This window comes from Psittacula echo (assembly GCF_963264785.1).
Source record: "Psittacula echo genome assembly, chromosome: Z".
Taxonomy (NCBI): Eukaryota; Metazoa; Chordata; class Aves; order Psittaciformes; family Psittacidae; genus Psittacula; species Psittacula echo.
This window is the reverse complement of record NC_137742.1, coordinates 105,469,141-105,488,839: the sequence shown is the minus strand read 5'-3', so window position 1 is coordinate 105,488,839 and position 19,699 is coordinate 105,469,141. Positions and strand designations below refer to the sequence as shown.

General features: G+C 47.4%; 1 protein-coding gene across 2 annotated transcripts in view; it reads right to left on the bottom strand.

Moving 5' to 3' along the window:
• ZFHX3 (zinc finger homeobox 3) overlaps window positions 1-19,699 on the bottom strand; it is a 171,312-nt gene that overhangs the window by 45,526 nt on the left and 106,087 nt on the right. The gene's annotated exons all lie outside the window — the stretch shown is intronic.

Genomic DNA, 19,699 nt, shown 5'->3' with positions numbered 1-19,699 from the left:
TCAGACTGTAAGACTACCCCAATTCAACACACTAGAGAGATGGGCAGGAGCACAAACCCGCTCCCAAAGGACAGGCAGGGGCTCAAGAGCCATGCCAGAAAGCCTCCTTGCGCACAGATTCATCTTAATTAAAGGGTCAGTCTCCCACAGCCTCCTGGTTTTGTCAGAGAATAATAAGCCCTTCATATTCCTGCTCTACCCCACCTTCCAGAGTGAACATGGACCATTTTGTATCTTCATACCATCCTGCCACGTGGGTCTACAGGCAAACCCATCCCAGCTGGTGCCTGCATCCCTTTTGTCAACCTCAACCTGAAAAATCAGAGCAGAACTTGAGCTGCTCATGTGCCGAATCAGCTGATGCTGGGAAACAGATGGAGAATATCACGTGGTCTGCATGAGCTTGGTAGTCTTGGCTGCAATGCTACACCCAGTGATGGGAGTAATACAATGAAGCCCTTGCCCAAATCTTTGGGGGAAGAAACACGTATAAAGAGCACAGGACCTAAACCTCCCATGGACAGAAACTGAAGAGATCAGCCCTCCTCTCCTGAGAAGGGTGGCAAAGGGGATGACCTGACAGAAGAGCACAAAACTGGGAGTGGTCTGAAGAAGACAAAGATTTTCTAAGCCATTTCTCCCATGAGCAAGAAGAATGGACTGTCAGTTAACTTCACAGAAGACAAACAATGTTTTCCATTGGTCTATCGGCCAAACAGATTTCAACAGCAGAACATGTTCAGAAAGAGCTCAAACACCATCCTACTTGGGTTTAGTTTTTCTCAGCCTGTGAGAGGACTTGACAGTGATCATAGCTGACTCCAGCATCCAGCTGCTGAATTTCCAGTTGATGGACTGAAGAAAGATGGTTTATCCAGTATGCCCACCCCACGACAGGGTTCTGTAGCCCAGGAGGATGATGGTGGTCTCACACATCAGCTCACTGCCAGAGAGGACAAGGGGCTCAGAGATGTGTCACATCAACTGCCTTGATGCAGTAGGTTTTGTTTTACTTCAGAGCCACATTTGCACTGTGGCAGTAAGGATGGTAGACATTACTGCAGCCATAGAGGCAGATTGAAACACAAACACGTCACTGTGTTCCTGACTCCCGTCCCTCTCCCCAGCTGCTGGCCGCCTTGGTTCTGCCCGTGCAGCTGTGTAAGTGCAGGACACACAGCAGCTAACGGAGTGGAAGAACCCTGCAGGTGAAACAAATACTGTTTCCTATAAAATAAGACGTGGTAATTAGATGGTGGCAATCACTGCCACAGGATGTTGCTGTGGACAAGAATTCAGCGATGTGCACAGAAGGGATTAGAAAATTAAGGTTAATGAGAATATCTAGAGATATAATTTCTAAATATAACAAAAGAATTTGGAAGGAATATGAACCCACAAGCTTTAGGGCACACACGAACTGTGCCCTCACCATGAGGGTCTGCAGGGCATCCACCTGGCAGCAGGGGAGCTTGAGCCGATGGCTGGGTCTCTTCTCTCTCCCTGGCTCTCCATCACACTGTCACCTCCCAGTCCCTCCCAGTCCAGCTGTGGCCTGTTTGACCTGCTCCATGTGTCCTGGAGCCTCCTCAGCTCAGGGAACACTGCTGGGTGTCAGCTCACAGCCCCCAGGGCAAGGCCACTGCCTGCAGCACATCTCCAGCAGGGATGTGCATTCACAATGGTGATGACTTGAGGCTTTTTTTGAGGAAAGATTAGATTCCTAGTATTAGGAAAGATTAGTCCCAGTAAAGGGTGACTGCAAAGAAGATGGTGAGTTCCTTTTCACAGAAGTCCCATGGAACAGATGACAGGTACAGGTTACTCCTGGGGAGATTCCAGCTGGACACAAGAGGGAACTTTTTCATGCTGAGACCAGTCAGCAACTGGAATAACCTCTCCAGGGAAGTGGTAGAGTCCCCAATGCTGGTCACTTTCAAGATTTGTCTGGTTGGGGTTTGGGACATCCAGTCTAGGTCATGCTGTGCCAAGAAAGGTTGGACCAGATGATCCTTGAGGTTCTTTCCAACCTGGTACTCTATGAGCTCCACCAGAACACCCTGTGCACCTGCAGCAATTCCCAGTGTAACTCCTGCTCCAGGTCTGCACCCAGGTCATTATGTAGGAAGGATCTTCCCCACCAAACACAATAATATATCAAACCTCATCAGAACGGAACTATAAATCTGTGAAGACTCCAATAATTTCTAGCCATGGGAATAACACCACAAAAGTACTTTTAAAACTAATTACTCAGATTCCGAAGTGCTGCCCTAATGAGCTTTCCTTCTGCCCAGAACTTACTAAAAGAAAAAAAATCTACCTTCAGTGCAGTAATTACTGCTTTCCCCTTCAAACTTCTAACTGGAGATCAATGCTGCATTTTAAGACTCATTGATTTACAATTAGCCTGGCTTTCCTGCTAAAGTGTTTTTAAAGCAGAGTTTATTTTTATTTTATTTTGAAATCTCAAAGATCTGGTTCTTGGATTTTACATCCTCATGAGAGGTGTGCTGGAAGCTGAAAGAGAAAGGCAGGCACACGTCTGAATGAAGAAAGGAAAACGGGATTTTTGTTAGGCTGAGACTAGAAATAAGAGACTCTTAGGTATTTGAGGGATAAAGATGAAAAAATAAAGATGGAGGAAAATGAAGCTGGAAGAAAGGAAGAGAAAATGGGAAAAAAGGAAATGTAAATGCAAAGAGAACGAAAAAGTACTTGCAGGCTAAGAAAGCAGAGTCACTGTCAGGCAGAGCAGAAAGCTCTTCCTGCCTCTGCTGTTTATTAGCATCCTTGGGAAAAAAAAGCAGCAGCTTTGTGCATCTTTGCAAAACAAAGTGCTAGTTAAAAATAGTGAGTACAGCAGGGACGGTGCTGATGTGAGGGTCCTGGCAGCACCTGCCTTTGTACAATATGTCCCACGAGGAGAGCAGAAGTAAGTGAAGCAATTAAGAATTCCATGCTGATTGCTTCAAACATGTTTTTCTATGCCATAAAGATAATAGCATCATGGATACATCCGCCTCCTCTCTCCTGCCTCTTTCCAACCCAACATCATCTACTTTGCATCCTTTTCCCTGGACTCCTGGCTTCTGAGGAGCTAAGCACTGGAACAAGCCCACAGAGGCTGGAGACTCCATCTGGGGACATACTTCAGCCGCCACCAGGGCAGATCCTGGCCAGCGGCTGTGTGTGGCCTGGTTCTGGGACCTCCAGAGGTCTCTGCCAACCATCGCTGCTTCGGGAGTCCCTGACTGTCGGGAGTATCACAGCAGTGCTCCGCTCTGGATCGCTGTTGTGTCATTTCTGCAGGAAATGAGCTACACTGGATGAGCCACTTCAGTGCTCCTCGACCCTCCTTCACCCCCTGCTTCTTCCTCCAAAATACACATTTGGAAGGTCTTCTATGATCAGCATCAGCAGCAACACAACAGGAACCAGACCCAGGAGTAGGGAGGCAAAGGAAATTGCCTGCAAGGTTTAGAGTTTACAGTTACAGGAGCTGCCACAGTGGTCCAGCCTGCCATTGCCTTTGCTGCTCTCATAAATTTTGTTCTTCACGACTGCTGGGTCCCAGGAGTCATTGGCAGATGATGATCCTCGAGTGATGAAAGCAAAGAAAGAAAATAGGAAAGCCAGTAACGTCTCTCCTTTTTTATATTTTATTTTACAGAAAGCTGCTTAGCCCCATTTCAAAGACTAATACGAAAAAAGTGCAATTAAATCCTCGGAAAACTGACAGATCAGCAAAACAAAACCACCCGGAGGAGAGCACGATTGAGCCTCATTAGGAAAGAGTTCAGTCTGTTTTTAAAACCTTTCTTAACACTTAGCTGGGTACCTCTCAGCAGCAACCGCTCCCAACACGCCTGGCATAATTAGTGTCAGAACGGAAAGGAAAAAATCAACCTAGGAACCAGAAATTAAAACACCAGATTCAAGAGAGAGAAAAGGTTCAGCTGTAGTGAAACCATCTCAATTCTAACAATAACCCCTCCTCTCAGTCTGCGGCAAAGAGCTCCAGTTCCACTCTGTGCATAGCCAAACACACACCAATTAAAAAGAAAAGTGGCTGGGGCAAATTCGTGCTGTAAAATTTCTCTGACTAACCACTCCCAGTCTCCAAACACTATCTGCATGGCAGTCACATCCACCCGTGAGGTCAGGTTAATGACAGATGGACAGTAAATTACACTGACCTCGACCGCAATTATAGCTATCATAGTTGACAATAAGGAAATTGAGAACAGGGACAAATTCTGCGCACCTCAGCGGCCGGGCCCCTCGCAGGCAGTGTGTGCAGGTGCTCACACCTACCCTCCATGTTAAATTGTCAGCCTCTAACAGGACACTCTACAGCTGAGATCCATTATTTTGCAGTGGGGGTGGGGACGAAACGCTTGGGAGATAGAAAAGATAGCAGAGAGATGAAGCCATTTTATTAAATCAGGCAAATTCTAATTTATTCTGGGGAGATGGAGGAGAGAAAATGGATTCACTCTCAGCATGTTCACTCCGTAGCGTCTGATCCAATCCCTACCGCCTTGCCAGAGGGGGAGGGGGCCTCAGCGTTCTGCAATTCTCCCACAATCCCACAAAAATAGGATGATTCTCTTTTCAGATTTTTCAGCAGCCATAGGGGAAAAACCCTCTTCTGGAACATGACACCTCATGTTCCCAGGTGTCAATCCCTGGCGTCAGCCACGCCAGGCTGGGGTTCAAGGGATTTGCTTCTTGGGGATGGTAAATTGGCAGCAAAAGGTCCAAGGCTCACCCCATGCCAATAAACATGTATACAGAGACACACACATGGGAAGGACAACCTGTGGTGGTCCTGCTCTCTTTGCCATTTCTGATGTATGTCTGACCTATGTCACCACCCTCAACAGTCAGTAGGATTACCACTGTCATTCTTCAGTGAGTAAGAGACATTGAAACAAAAGTGTCATGTGGCAGCACTGCCGAGGTTGGTGGTGCCTCGGTTACCCATTGGCTCACACCCCTAATACCACTGAGCACCCCATAACACCACTGAGCACCCCGCAACACCACCAAGCATCCCATAACATCACCATGCAACCTTAACACCACTGAGCATCCCATAACACATCTCCAGGCACCCCCACTGGCCTTAGCCAGCCAGTGCCGGTGAGCATGGGCACTCTGCTTTGTGCTGCAGCGTCAGCACTGCCCTTACACAGCCCTCAGCAGGAACTGGGGTCTGATACGGGCATCTGTACCACCCACGGCTGAGGGCTCAGGTTATCTGGAATGACACAGAGAACCCGGGGACTGTCACGGGCTTGCATGCTGTTGAGACTGTCTGCTGTGACAACTAGGTGGGGACAGCTCATGCAGAGACGTTTCCAAGTGAGACTGGTATCTGAGCTTTGTGTTTTATGGACCAGGGTGATGAGCACAGCTGCCCAACATGCAGAACAAATCCTAAGACACTCCCTGCTCAAGAGGAGAAATGCCACGGAACGGTCCTTCATGGGTTTTGGAACAGGGACCAAGTGGAAACACAGAGTTTGGTTAATTTAATGACACTAACAAAAAGCACCACAGCTCCTGCTGCAGAGAACAGCAATTACTCAGTCTCACATTCATCAGCCATCCCAAAAGGAACAGGCAACTGCAACACCCTTACACCTTCGCTCAGGGAGATGATACCTTGGGACAGACAATGCAGATGCACCCTGGTGAGCGAAAGATGCAATGTAGCACAAAGCTCCACAGGCACAAGAGTATCTCTCATTTCAGAATTAACCAGCAGGAGAAGGAAACAATGTGTAACTAACTATCAACGGAGAAGTAAGTCCAGAACAGCAAACAAGACTTACAGTGAATTAGAAAGGCAGATAGGGCAGCATGTCCTGGGTCATCGCAAGGCTGTCTTTCCACACAGAAATCATTCTACTTAAGCCTGCAGTGATTAAATCAAAACATTATGCAAAATCCTTCAGAAAACACCTCCTGCAGGACACCTTCTCCCTTGAAATCATCAGCATGGGTCACAGACCAGAACAGAGCACTCACTGCACTCGCACATGGCATACTGCGGGCAAGCACGCAGACACAGCACCCCAGCAGCCAAGGGAGCTTCGAGGACCCTGGCACTGCAAAAGCGGCCCAGCGGCAGGCTCAGAGCACACCGAATCCAGGCTCTAATCCTTGTCCTGGTGCTTGCAGGGCCTGGACAAAAATGCAGTCCCCATCCCCCTGGCCCTCGAGGGCCTGTGGGCAGCTGCTTACAACACATCTCTGCCTTGGGCTGCAGTCAGCTTCCACCCTCTGCCTGCGGCAGCGCCGAGCCCATCCCTGAGGAGGGAGAGCCCTTGCTGGGGAGAGTGGATGCGAGGTGCCGGCCGGGCGGCTGGGGAGGAAGCAGCTTTGCAGGAGGGAACAGGCCCGAAGCATGGGGGAGAAGGGCTGAGCAGCAGCACCTGGAGCATAAATTCCTGTTTTGCATCCAACTCCAGCGTGGGCAGTGAAGCCGATTTTATGACTTATTTATTTATTTTGTCTTTGATGAACAGAAGGTTAATATAAGAACAACTCCTTGGCAAACCTTTAAGGGTAATTCAAGCGACACTGATGTGAATCAATGTTCCCTTTGTGAACGCATTACTTGGCAGAAACTGGCTTTTTGTAACCCCCTTAAACCTAGCTGGCAAAACAAAAAGAGAAAAAAAAAAAAAACACAACGTCCTTCAAACAAAAGGATGAGGTGAAAATAAAGAGAGAGTCGACTGCACTTTATTCTCTTTCATAGAAGCAAATGGATTTGGTGCTTTTTATACATTAATCAATCAATATCACTGACTGTACATCAGCGGTGCAGCCAAGTTATGAATGACCTTTCTGGCAAAGAGGACACTTTTAATGCTCATAAGACTGCTCATAGCTTAGCAACTTTCCGAATTTATGCCTGCATGATTACCCCTTGGAGGCAGGCGCCCGTTAGCGCTGCACTAGATATGACAAGGTTAGTCCTTGCCAATTTGTGCAGAAGAAAGGAAACTGTTGACTCTGTGTGTGCTCTGTGGCTGCAGCGGGCTTGTCCAGCAGCACCAAGCCTGCCATGCTCCTTTGGAGCAGGAGGCTCAGTGGGGCCTGATGCTGGCCGAGGGCCAGCAGGTGAGAGCCATCGTGTGCTGAAGCCTCAATGCTGAGAGGAAGAGCCGAGCCCAGAGCAGCTCTTCTGAGGGCTGAGAGCAGCTGTGGGACCTGCAGACAGGAGCTGGTGGCAGCAAGGGACATGTGGGCACGTGCCGTAGGGAACATCCTCCTTTTGTCACTTGGCCGGCCCTATCTGCACAGGGCCAGGGCAAGCACTGCCTTACACCGTCAGCAGCAGCAGCAACGGGCTGTGGGCTTCCAACTCCTCTGCTCTTTTTCACACTACTGAAAAGAAAAAAAGAAGGATCCTGATCTCAGACCACAACAGGGTCACCACTTCCCAGTTAGCTGTGGCTCGACACCAGCAGGAGCATGCTGGATGTGAGGGTCCCGCAATGCATGAGACTTGTACTTCACATTTCTGATTGTCCCTGGTGCACGTCGGTCATCTGCTCTAAGTTCCCCAGTGAGATCCATGCTCTGTCTTGGGTGCACTGGTGCAGCAGGGAAAGGTCTCCTTGCCCCATATCACTCACATCCCTGCTTGCCTTCGCTTGGCATCCAGGCTGCAACCTCTAACCCCCTCCAGACTGACACAAAATACACCCTGAGCAATCCTCCACACACACATGCACGGAAGGGGAGGAAAGAAAAAAGAATAGGAAGAGAAAAGTGAGTAGGTGATGTGGAAAGGTGAGGTGGCTGCACAAGTGAAGTGGAACGGACAGGCACTGTGCGCTGCCAGATTGCCTGCCCACCCGCAAAGGCCAAAATTAATGCCATTGTTTTGCCACAAAGGAGGCAGCAAAGTAGCAGTGGAGGCCAGAGAACAATCCAAAACACCGAGCCCTAATTCACTCTTCAAAACAATAAAAAGGAGAATGGAAAGGGCCAGAACACGTCAGCTTAATTGGTAACCAAATGAGAGAGTAGTTCACAGGAGAGGACCATAAATGTCTGCCCTGCATGAATACCAGCAGATCAGGAAGGCAAAGAAAAACGTTCCCAAGTCACACTCTGTCCATCCCCATGTTCTGTCCCTGTCAGCCTGGAGAGTGGTAGCAGAGGCCGTGCAGGGTCCCCCATGCTCCACTCCATAAGAAAGCTGAGATTTAAGGGCTCAGGGCCCAAGGCCGGACCAGGGAGGGCATTAAGTGGGATGTACGTGGTGCATCATGCCAGCTTTGGGAAGGCCGGGACATCCCTGCAGGCAAACCAGAAGAAATCTACACCTGACACACTGCCTGGGAGAGAAATGGCATGTTAGGACATGTGCAACAGGACAAAAAAAATTAACACAGTCATTTATTTAATGAAGTGGCCATGGATGAATGAAAAGGATGAAAAGATAGGTAGGAAAAGGAATCCACACAGAAAAGGAGATGATTAAAGTTGCATGGTCTGAAAAGAAATAAGGTGGTCTTGACAGAAAGATCAAAATGAAGGCTGGTTTAAGGGAGCTGGACCAATACTGCTCCTCTCATCTTCCAGTCTCTGGAGGACTGCAGTGAACGTGGAAAAAATGCAAATTTCAAGCAAATATAGGTAATAGTTTCTCATACAGCTCACAGTTAAACTTTGGAACTAGTGGCCTTAAGAAGTCACTGAGGTCAAAACAAAATATATGGCAAGGGCATCAAGACATACAACTCAGAAAGGCAACCTGACTGTTTGAAAGAACTAGAAACCCTCTTGTTTAAGGCAGCCATGAACTAAGTTTTAGTAGGAATAAGGAGAAGACTTGTACTTGAGGTAGGCTGTTATTTGTTTACAGGTCCCCAAATCTCCTTCTGAAGCAGCCAGAGCACGACACTGCATTGCCAGACACAGTACTAAACAGTCCCAAGTTTTTAGTGGAAAAATAAATGCGTGTGGTAGCTCCTTCTTAGGCAGTTCTGAGGAGCTTAACGTCATCATCAGAGGATGAACAGGCCTTACAGAAGGAAAAGGAAGCATGTATATATGAGAAATACAGGCAAACACTAGTCCTGTGCCAGCTGCTATAAACCCCCTTTCACAAATCATCCCATTGCTAACGTATACAATCTCATTTTGCCTATGGCTCTTAAAGAAAACCAAAATCAATTTCAGAAGCCAAGCTATGTATCTCTTGCAATTAAGTCTATAATCCTAACAAATGAGCTGCAGGATGAGAATACTTTCCATTTTCATAATGCCTCCTCTGAGCAAACATCTCAAAGCTCTTTTTTGTTTAGGTCAGATACTCTCCTGCTCCAGTCTGGCCAGTTAAAAACCATCAGACATGTGCTCCTGCAGCAGAATGAAGTACAACAGAATCAGGACAGGGAAAAGACAGAAACAAACAAGAACAAAATTGATGGTTTAGTGTGAGGTGTCCCTGCCCATGGCAGGGGGTTTGGAACTAGATGATATTAAGGTCCTTTTCAAACCTAACTATTCTATGATGCTCTGCAAGGATATTCCCTGAAGGGAGGTGCAGGACATTCTCTTCGAGCGATGAGCGTGAGCCTGCGTACATGCATCAGGTTCTCTACATAAACAGACGTCTGTACAGGTCTGGGCCCTCTCGAGCTGGAAAGCTCCAGCCTGCCATGTCCTGATGCCCTGTTGACACTTGCTGCAGAAAGCAAACTGCAGCCCTTGGCCAGGAGCACTGCATCACAACGCCTTTTTGGTGTCAGCGTCAGAGAGGAGTCAGCCCTGTTTCTGACCCTGAACAGTAGCAGTCAGGAACATGGTCATGAGCCTGAAGAAGATGCCTGGCTTCAAGCACAACTGCCATTTTTATCCTCAATGCAGAAACCAGCCACAAAAGTTCACTCCTGACAGCATGTGCAGATAGGCAGGACACAGCTGGCTGGAAGGGAATCCTGGAAACTGCCACCTCACAGCAGTGCTGCTGCCACACACAACCCAAGCATGCAGCCAAGGCAAACACCATCCCAGGGAAATGGCCTTGGCCTCTGATGCTCCACAACGATGAGCTTATATGACCAAGCAGAGCACTTCAGTCCTAAGCCTACCAGCGCCCTTCAGGAGTTGTTCGGCAGGACTCCAGGCTGACCACCACAGAGATACCAAACTTCAGTGTGCGTGGAGCTGCAGCAAACCCTGATGCACCATCTGGGACTGGGGTCCTGTTCACATTTCCTACCTCTCCTCCTGGCACGGGAGGTGCGTATGGACACTGAGATGCTGCAGTGAGGCACAGCTGCACCTCCACGAGAGGAGCAGAGCAAAACCCAGGAAGCATAAGCAGCACTGACAGACTAGGGGGTTTGTTCTTATCCACCACAGAGTCTGGTGAGGCAGCTGATCTGAAGCACATGTTCCTGTTCTGTATCAATGCTGACATCCAGGAACCAGCAACTTCTAGCCCAGCTGCTGGACCCTGCCATACAGCTCCTCAGAAAGGGCATGAGCATAAAGCCTGGCAGGCAGCTTCCCTCTCATGGCCCTTCCTCACCCTACTCCACTATTTACTTATGAAGGAGTTAAACATCCTCACTGTATTTGAACACAAAGCCTGTGCCCAGTTAAACACGACTGAGCTTTTCTTTCTGCCACTGTCCCCACCTAATCTGTAATTGGGCAACTTAGGAAAGAAGGCATCGAGGTATCAGCAATTCTCTGTGCTGGAGCTCCAGCCCTTTTCAGCTCAGGTCAACAGCAGAACAGGAAAAGATACTCCAAGCTAATACAACCACAAAAACATGCAAGAGAAGCAACTTGCTAAACTCATTAACCTGTTAACTCAGAAGAAGGCATGTTCATTCCAGATATACTTAATTAGAAAGGGAGAAAACAGCCTTGCATTAGTGGCCAGAACAGTCAAACCTGTAGGAAAGATACTGGAGATAAGCTGCTACCATACAACACTATGCAGATGAACACCATAAATTAAGGCTGACAGTGGAGGAGCAGCTGCTGTAGCACGTGTGTCAAAGTTTTTGGAAAGTTTCTTTCTCTTCTCACCACGAGAACATGAAAGCAGGATGCTCAGTCAGACACGGCACCTGAGCAAGTGCAAGGCTTGGACAGAAGCAGCATCATTGTTCTGATGAGACTTCAAACATGAGCTGAATTTGCTGCTAATATGAGTCTTGTGTCACTCACACTGACATCTAACCCACACATCTTGAGACCTGGCTGCAGTACCTACTGCTGTTCAACCTGCAATGTCTTCAGAGATTTACTGATCCACCCAGAAAAGGGAGAGCCTTCAGTCTTGATTTTAACCCGCACCACTGCAACCACCACCTTGAAGTCCTCTAGAGAAGAGTTTTCTATTCTAAAACTGGAAAGGAGAGAGGGGGAAGAGAAACAGTGAAGAGAAGCAGAAGGTGCCACTGCCACCTGCAGCAGAGCTTTTGTGATCAAGCTCGGTACCAAGGGTGAGACCACAAGGACAGGGATGCAACTCTTCTGCTCAAAGGGAACAGCAGCTGCCTGTGCTTAGCAGAGACCCTGCACTCTGAAAACCTGGTTTGTGTCTGGCTTTGGAGATTGCTTTGATGGGGACTAAAAAAGCAGAGTAGGAGATGAACCAGGAGCTTCCCAGCGTTTTACTACAGCATCTGGTGATGTTTTCCCCTTTACTTTTCTTAAGTGGAAAGGGCTTTACGATGCAGCCAAACAAGACAAACATTCTGGAACAAGTCAGCCATCAGAGCTTCCTCTCTTTCTGCTTAATGAAAGCCATGAGCTCCCAGTGACAAGTGTCTGCTGGAGCTAGATGGGGAGTTTATGAGATTCCTGCCACGTTCCAATAATATTACAGCGTGCCTTTGGTCTGCCTTCCCCAGCCCAGCTATCTAACCACTTCCTTCCCGCCAGGCGCCTCCCATTAGAGTTTCATTAAGTGAATGCTTGGGGGTTTGTGTAGATTTCTGTTCCCCCCCTGCTTTACTAGGGGACCATGAAAAAAGTCATGATAAACTTTAATAAAAACAAAATTAAAATTTTTAAACCTTTCATATCCTTTAGAGATTACCTAGTCACTGCCAGTCGGTCAAAACAGATCTAAGGCACAACTGCTGTCTACTTTAAAATCAAAACCAACCCCAAAAAATAAATAACAGAAGGAAATCAGCCTCTGCCAGATATTAAAGGGGAACCAACTTTATCCCTGCACAGATCTCAACAGTTCTACTGTGTCCTGTATGCACAAAGACAGAAAGATGCTGCTAGGATGGGAATAGCATTCTCCAAAATGTGGGCAAGGGAAAGGATGCATGGAGGGAACAGTTACAACAGTTACATGCTACAGAATACTACCAGGACAGGGAAGTCCCCTTACGTTGACTTAGAAGTCCCTAGAAGTTCTTCAAGCGTATGGTTTTCCCCATGCCTTCAGACCTTCCAAAAGAGCTAAACATGTACAGCAACCCTGACCTGTGACCACAAGAAGTACTTCTGCTGTCTGTAGATAACCATTAAAGCAATACGGAATTAAAGCAGAACCAAAAGTTTTCATCTGCTTCTGCCCAGCCTCTGGACACCCTTCAGAGGAGAGACCCTGCATGGGAATACCATGACTCCCATCAGTCGTGGATAGAAAGGTGAAAAAGAGTCCTTAAGTCACTTAATTCACAAAAAAGAAGGAAAAAAAAAATCCAAGGTTCAGCAGAACAATGAAGGGGAACACAACTAGCCATCCTGCTTTAAATGAACACAGATGACACAAGATCTTGGAAAACAAGATGATAATCTTGCATGTGGGGGTATTTGGTGGAGCTGGCAGAGAGATCAAAAATGCTGGTATAACGAGGAACTGTGAGTTTAATCAGCTTAACATACATATCGCCATGAGCTGTTTTCCTCTTTGTTGCTATTTCACGTATGTTATTGTACCGTGGGTGAATGTTCTCTCAAAACAGGACAATAGCTTGTCTTACTCCCTATATCTGAGGATGAGCTAACAGGAATGCATTTCCTCTTCCAACAGCAAAGCTGCTGCGTACGCCAGCAGTAGGAAACAGCCCCTGGCAGAAAGCTAGGTGCATGAGACAGGGCACCCAAGGGCCTCCTGCCTCCTAGCAGGCGCCTGCTGTGGCACCGAACACCTCTGACCGTTCACTCGCTGATGATCTGCTTGGATTTACATGCCACGTTTCGAGAACAAAGGCTGATGAGGCTGCTGCCTTCAGGGGCTACAGATAACATATTGGGAAAAGACAATATTGGGTTGCATGGAGCGAGAGAGAGGTAAAAAGCCAGAGAAGCAGCTAATGAAGCTGGGCAGCATTTGATGTTTGCACACAGGAGCTCAGACTGTCATTTGGGTTGGCAGATTATTAAATGTGTCAATCAAGGACAAGCCTGGAAATGGCAAGGGGAAACATGTGAGGCGAGGTTAGCTATTAAACACCGGAGGAAGGAATCTCGTTCTTAGGAGGAGAGAGTGACTGGCAACAGCACAAGACCAGAGGAGGTTCTCCAGCCACAAGAGGAAGGGCAGTGGGAGGAGATGGCATGAAGAACATCATTTGGAACTCTCACTTGCATGAGGTGTAAAGTTGTACACCACATCCCTCAGCACGCACCTTGCACACTGCTCTTCTCCAATCCCCTGCAAGGGCCATGCATTCCACCCAGACAAATCTGTGCATCACCAGCAAGGCCAGAGCGGTGGCATGCTTTTGGTTGGTAAGCACTGTAGTACAAACTCTGTATGCTCTCCTCCTGTATACTGTGCAAGCAATGTGCTTTGGGAAGTTTTTGTTGTGTGCAATTAAGTCCCACAGAAAAGTAAAGAGAGGCTTACGAAAGCAGACTAATTATTCCTTCCTGAAACCCTTCAGTACCTCTATCAGATGTAGGAGAGCAACATGCGCGTTTCTCCAGTATTAGCAATGACCACATTTTCCTTTAATTGAAATCAAGTGGAAGACATCAGACCTCAATGAATTTATTTCAAGAAGGGAGGAATATAATCTGGCATTACCAGTTCTCATTTCAAAAGTTCCATTGGAAGTATAGAGCCTGCAATCATGAAAAATCCACTCCAAAAAAGCATCTCATGTCCCTGTTGCAACAAATTACATCAGTAATTACTCCATGCTTGACGACTGTGAATAAGAAATGTCCTGCATGGTTGCCCACTCTTCAAGGTAGGAAAATAACAGTATGGTTCCCTCACAAGAGGTTTCTGTGGAAGATCCCCTTCCCCTTTCTCCACAGTTTGTTTCACCCATTTTACAGATGGGCCGATCACAATTCCTAAGGCCAGGGCACAGCCACCAAGGGAAGGTGGAGAACTGGAGAGCCCGGACAGGAGAGAGAGCTTAGAGAGCAATGCCTCAGCCTTGGGGAAGAATATAAATCATGCTGTGGGACTTCCAAGTCACACATTTAAACTGCCAAATGTGGCTAACACCAAGCCTTTCTCCTGCTAAACAGAAACTTTTTGTCTAAGAGAAACCTTTCCACACTGCAAACCACATCCTGAGTGTTTCATGAACAAATCTGCTCATGATCATACAGGAACTTGCTTCTATTCCCATTTGCCACCACCTCTCTCCTTCACATCCCTGGTACAGCTACACAACTGCTTTTAAGAAAGAGGAACACAAGCAAAGTGAAGAGTAAAAACAGAGATACAAGCACTATACGAGCATCCAGCTGTCTGCAAGCACCACAGGCAGAGACAAGCTGAGTTGGGTAACTACTATCTTTAAAGCACACAGTGTTTTCTAATCTGGCAGTGCTCTAGCTATACCTCACTTCTGTTTACATGCCTGGCTTCTTTAAGCACCCACATCACAATTTCAGTCCACAGTTTGCAACCCTTTGGAAGGTCGAATACTGAAATTCTAGGAAGATGTGGATGGACACTATAATCGCCTCTGCCCAAGGGGCAGAGAGGGGGGAGAAGCACCGGAACAGAGCTTTACAGTAAAGATATTCCTCTAACTGTAATCAACCTGTCTGGAGCAGGGAGAGTGGCTGGTCCCTCCCTGTCTGCTGGCAGAGCCAGTAGCACAGATGCTCTAGCACGGCTGGGCATGGGAAGATGGGCAGCAGGGATCCTCCTGCTGACACTTGCTCCAGCCCCTTTCCTGCCCAGACAAAGGGGCTTTTCACTGCACTTGGCCGAGTTTAGCAAGGGCTTCCCGAGAGCCTGCCCTCAGTCTTCACACGCGAGGGCCCCAACAATGGCTCTGTGTATTGGAAGAGGATGGCTGCTAAGGATTTGGCAGAGACTAGCAAGATTACTGAAACAGTATATCCAGCACAGGGGACTGGTCCTCTGGGGTGAAATGGGGATTCTGCGGCATCCCCTTGCAGTTCATATCCAGCAGATTTTTACTGCAGAAACTATGAGAGGTACGGCTCTGATCCTGCCTTGGGCAGCATGGGGTGGTAGCAGCCTCGGCTGCTTGTATCACAGGCAGGAACCTCTCCTCCAGCCACAGAGGCACTGAACATGTTCCCTGTACCAACACAATCCCTTGGCCATACAAATTGTCCTCTGCACTTATATCTGCCAAAATCTCTGTTTCCCTTCAAAGATGCCAACAAACTCAGGACTCATATGAAGACACAATCAAAATGAAACTCCTGGGCATCATAAACTCTAGGTGGTCTCTTGCCTCAGCTCCACCTGACCCATCCACCTGACGGACTCGGTCCTGCACAGTGGAAAGAGTACGGAAACCTGGGCTGCCTGTACTCCAGGCCTTCTAGGAGGAGTCACTTTCTAAGCTGGAATGAAAATTTGGTGCAGGCTGTTTCACTCTTATTTCTATCATTACCTAATGAGGCATAAGTGCATCCATCCCTACATCTTGAGAACGTTTTGGTTTTTATTATGTTGTTGGCTTTTTTTCTTCTCTAAACCCCATCATTAAAAATCAATTAGCTTATGGGTAGCGTTATACAGATGCTTCTGCAGCAAAGGGCTGACATTTGCACTGCCAGCAGCCCAGATACTACAGCAATATATGTCCAGAAATACCCATGGAGGACAATAAACCCCCAGCCCTAAAGCTGTATTCTTTTTGATCAAGAAAAGGATTGAATGTCCAGCCTGGGCTTACTTCCCTGTCTCCTCCATAATTAGCACACTTCTTAGAGCAAGCAGAAAAGTTTAATTGTCTTTAATTATTCCATTCAAGGAGGATTGGGTTTCTTGCCTGATATCCATATAATTTCCCTGCCAACGACTTCATCATCCCTTTACTGGAACTGGAGTGCAGCTTGTAAAGCTCTTTTCCACAAAAGACACAGAAGTTTCAATCAAGGCTGTGCTGCTGGCACAAGCAGAGACAAAAGTCCTTGTGTCTACAAGGCTGTTGCTTAGGCTGCTGCATGTGTTTTCCATGGGGTGGGAGGGAAGGAGTTGCAACTAATGTGCAATCAAGAACCATCACAATTACAAATGTAAATGAACAGGCAATTGGCACTGACCTTTGTAGATTGTTAGAGGACTAATTAAGGTATGATCAGACACTCTCTTCCAACAGATTGAGATGCATCTATACAAGAAAATATCTACACACCACCCTAGAGACAGTGATACTTTCTCCTACATGCTTGCACACATCAGTGAGTATGTACACACAGCGAGACACAGCGTTTAACCCTGGCATCTCCTCTCTGCCACTGAGCAAACAGGACAGAACGGGAAGCAGACAAAGCAACTCCATCACACCCAGAACACAAGACTGTGGAATGAGGGGTGAGCCACCTTTCATTACTGCAAGCTGCAGTTGTATGTAAAGCTGGGGATGAGGAGATTGGCACAAATTGGCTGAAGTTAGGGAAACAAAAAAGGGTAAATACTCCTTCAAGATTTCTAGCAAAACCACAAAGGTCTCCGCAGCAGCAGCAGGAGTGATCGGGGCCGCATGTGCTGGCACCTTGCTTTGGGTAATGGCTGGCCTGGGGGTCTGCCCTGGAAGCAGCAGCAGCAGCAATGGGCTGTATCTTACCATCCCCATGAAACTCGGCATCCCCTTAACAACATGATCCCTTGTGTCTGCTCGCTCTTGGTCACAGCAACCAGACCAGAGTGTGAGGAGGATGCTGTTTCACACCACTGCTGAGGTGAACCCACAGCTGACCAGCCACACCAGCAAGAAGACAGACCAGCACAAGAAGGGCATGGTTTTCTGTCAGCTCAGCCCTGCCAAAAAACTTGCAGTTCCACAGGCACAAGTCATGGTCTTGCTCAGCACCTCAGCCTCATCCTTGCCCACTGGGTTTTGAGCATCTCCCAGGATGGGGACTCCACAACCTCCCGAGGCAGTCAGCCCAGAGCTGGGCGACATCCCAGGGAGGAGTTCTGCAGAAGGTAGAAAAGCTGAGGACTGAAATGTCCTCAGAAAAAGCAGTGATAACAAAAGGGTTTATTCACTTTGGGGGAAAAAGGAAAGCTGATATTGTATGTGTGGGGAAACGGAATTACAGAAAAATATAATTAACTAGAAGGGGAGGGAGAATCACAGTGATGATTACCAGGGAGTAATAGCAGCATCAAAACAAACCACTGCACTTGCAATGCAGCAAACCAGCAAAAAAGTCATCATCCCTTTGGGTCCCTGACAGAGGCGTGTCACAGATCAGAAAAGCACATTCTGCTCAAAGCGTGTGAAACAGAGAGAAGACTTTGTCGTGTTATCTGTTACCACCAGAGGCTCCTTATCGAAACGCAGCAAGGGAAGTCACTTAGCCCTCAGAAAAAAAACCAGCAAAAAATGTAACAGGGATACAGTAGAGACACCAAGGTATTGTACAGGTGGAGGAAGAGCAGAGGCGCAGCTACACACTCTTAAGTGCAGCCCTGCCACAGAGGATGTGCATGTCCCACACTGGCAGCACTGGGCTGGAAGACCCGCTGGTGAAGCCCCACAGAACGTGGGGCTCTCCTAAAGGGCTGGAACAGCCAAACACACCGGCAGAGTTCAAAACCAAGACAAAAGAAACACGTCACCAGACAGAAATGAAGCCCAGATATGTGCATTTTTTTGCTACACATTGCTGACGCCCAAGACTACAGAGAAACAAGGCTGTGAGTTCAAACCTCACGGGAAAAAAGGAAGGATCAGCCTGCTGGAGGGAGATCTTTTTACGCATGAAATGATTACACTGAATAAATCAAAGCTGAGAAACAAATTACTGTTGTGCCCTTCATGAGGCTGATCTTGCCTGCCATGAGGCCACCCCTGACGGATGTCACCCCTGAAGCATCCTGATGTGCCTTGCCCCAGAACATGTCCTCAGCCCAGCCACTGGCCTGGGGCACTGGGACTACCCCACTGTATATTCAAGTTGATGTTCTGATACCTCAACTCAATCTGAATAAACGGGAGATGAAAGCACCCATTCTCCCCCATGGGAGAACTGCGGCTTCTCACCCAAAGCCAACTCCCATCACTGCAGGTACAACCTGACCAGCGCCTTGTGCCTTGGCCATCCCTGCACCAGTGAGGCGTGTCTGCTCAGCCTTGTTCAACAATGGGCTGGAAGAGTGTTTGAGATTAAATATCTCGGGTCAAACCAACCTCCAAAACAGATCAGAGGTTCCCTCTTTGTATTCTAGATCTTATCCTTGTATTTTTATCCTTTGAAATAAAATACGATAAAGAAATTGTGTCTTGTTTGCTGTCAGCTTTTGTTGAAGAACCAACACGCTTAAAGGAAACTATCTCGGGCCATTGAAAAATCAAAATATTTTAAAAATGAGATTTCCCTGCAGTGACTTACCAAGACTTTCAACAAACAAACAAACAAAAATCTTTTAAAATGGTCAACAAACTATTTTCCCTCTCAGTTAGTCAGCTTCTGCACTCTTAGTACCTGCAATGTCATAATCCTGGCAGACATACAAGGAAAGATAAAGTTTCTGAAGTAAAAGACAATGTAAACACAAATTTTTAAAGTAAACAAAGGTTTCCAGGATTGTTCTGTGTGTCACAAAAGGGCACAGATGGTTTTTCCTCTCTGTTCCTTTTTCTTTTAAGAAAACTCATAAACCATAAAACACTTCAACGTATCCTTCCAAAATTGGAATGTTTTTCTGCAGTGGAGAAGTGGAATGGCTCCAAGAGCTGCTGTCCCCTCCGGATGGTGTGGCAATCACCACATGCTCTCCCTGTCACCACGACCTTTGGGAAAGTGTGTTCCATGCCCTCCACTCTGCTGAGTTCACAGATAGGTCACTTTTTTCCATTAGACTGAATTTAACTCTTACTGAAAACTCTCCTGCTTTACTTTCTGGGTGTTCTGCAACTATTTTACATCCTTGTTACTAACATGTGTAACAGCAATGCAGTGCAGGTGTTAATTCAAGAGACATTTCTAAGACCCACATTTATTTTCCTCCAGCTGGTGCTGCTTTCCTTTCTCAGTGCCTTAAAGCTAAGATCACTTTCCTTGTCTCTATGCCACTAATTGAGGAATGCCAGTTCCTCAGAACACTTTTCTGTGAGATTTATCCAGTCCTGGAGGGAAGTCCTGGTTGAAGCTGAGGAGGGCTGTGGAGGGTTTCACTGGCATCCTCCCAGCTCCAGCATCTTCACATCCCTGGCTGTACCAGCCAGCTTGGGCAGGCTCTCCTCCTCCTCCCTCCTCCCAGGACTTACCAGATCTT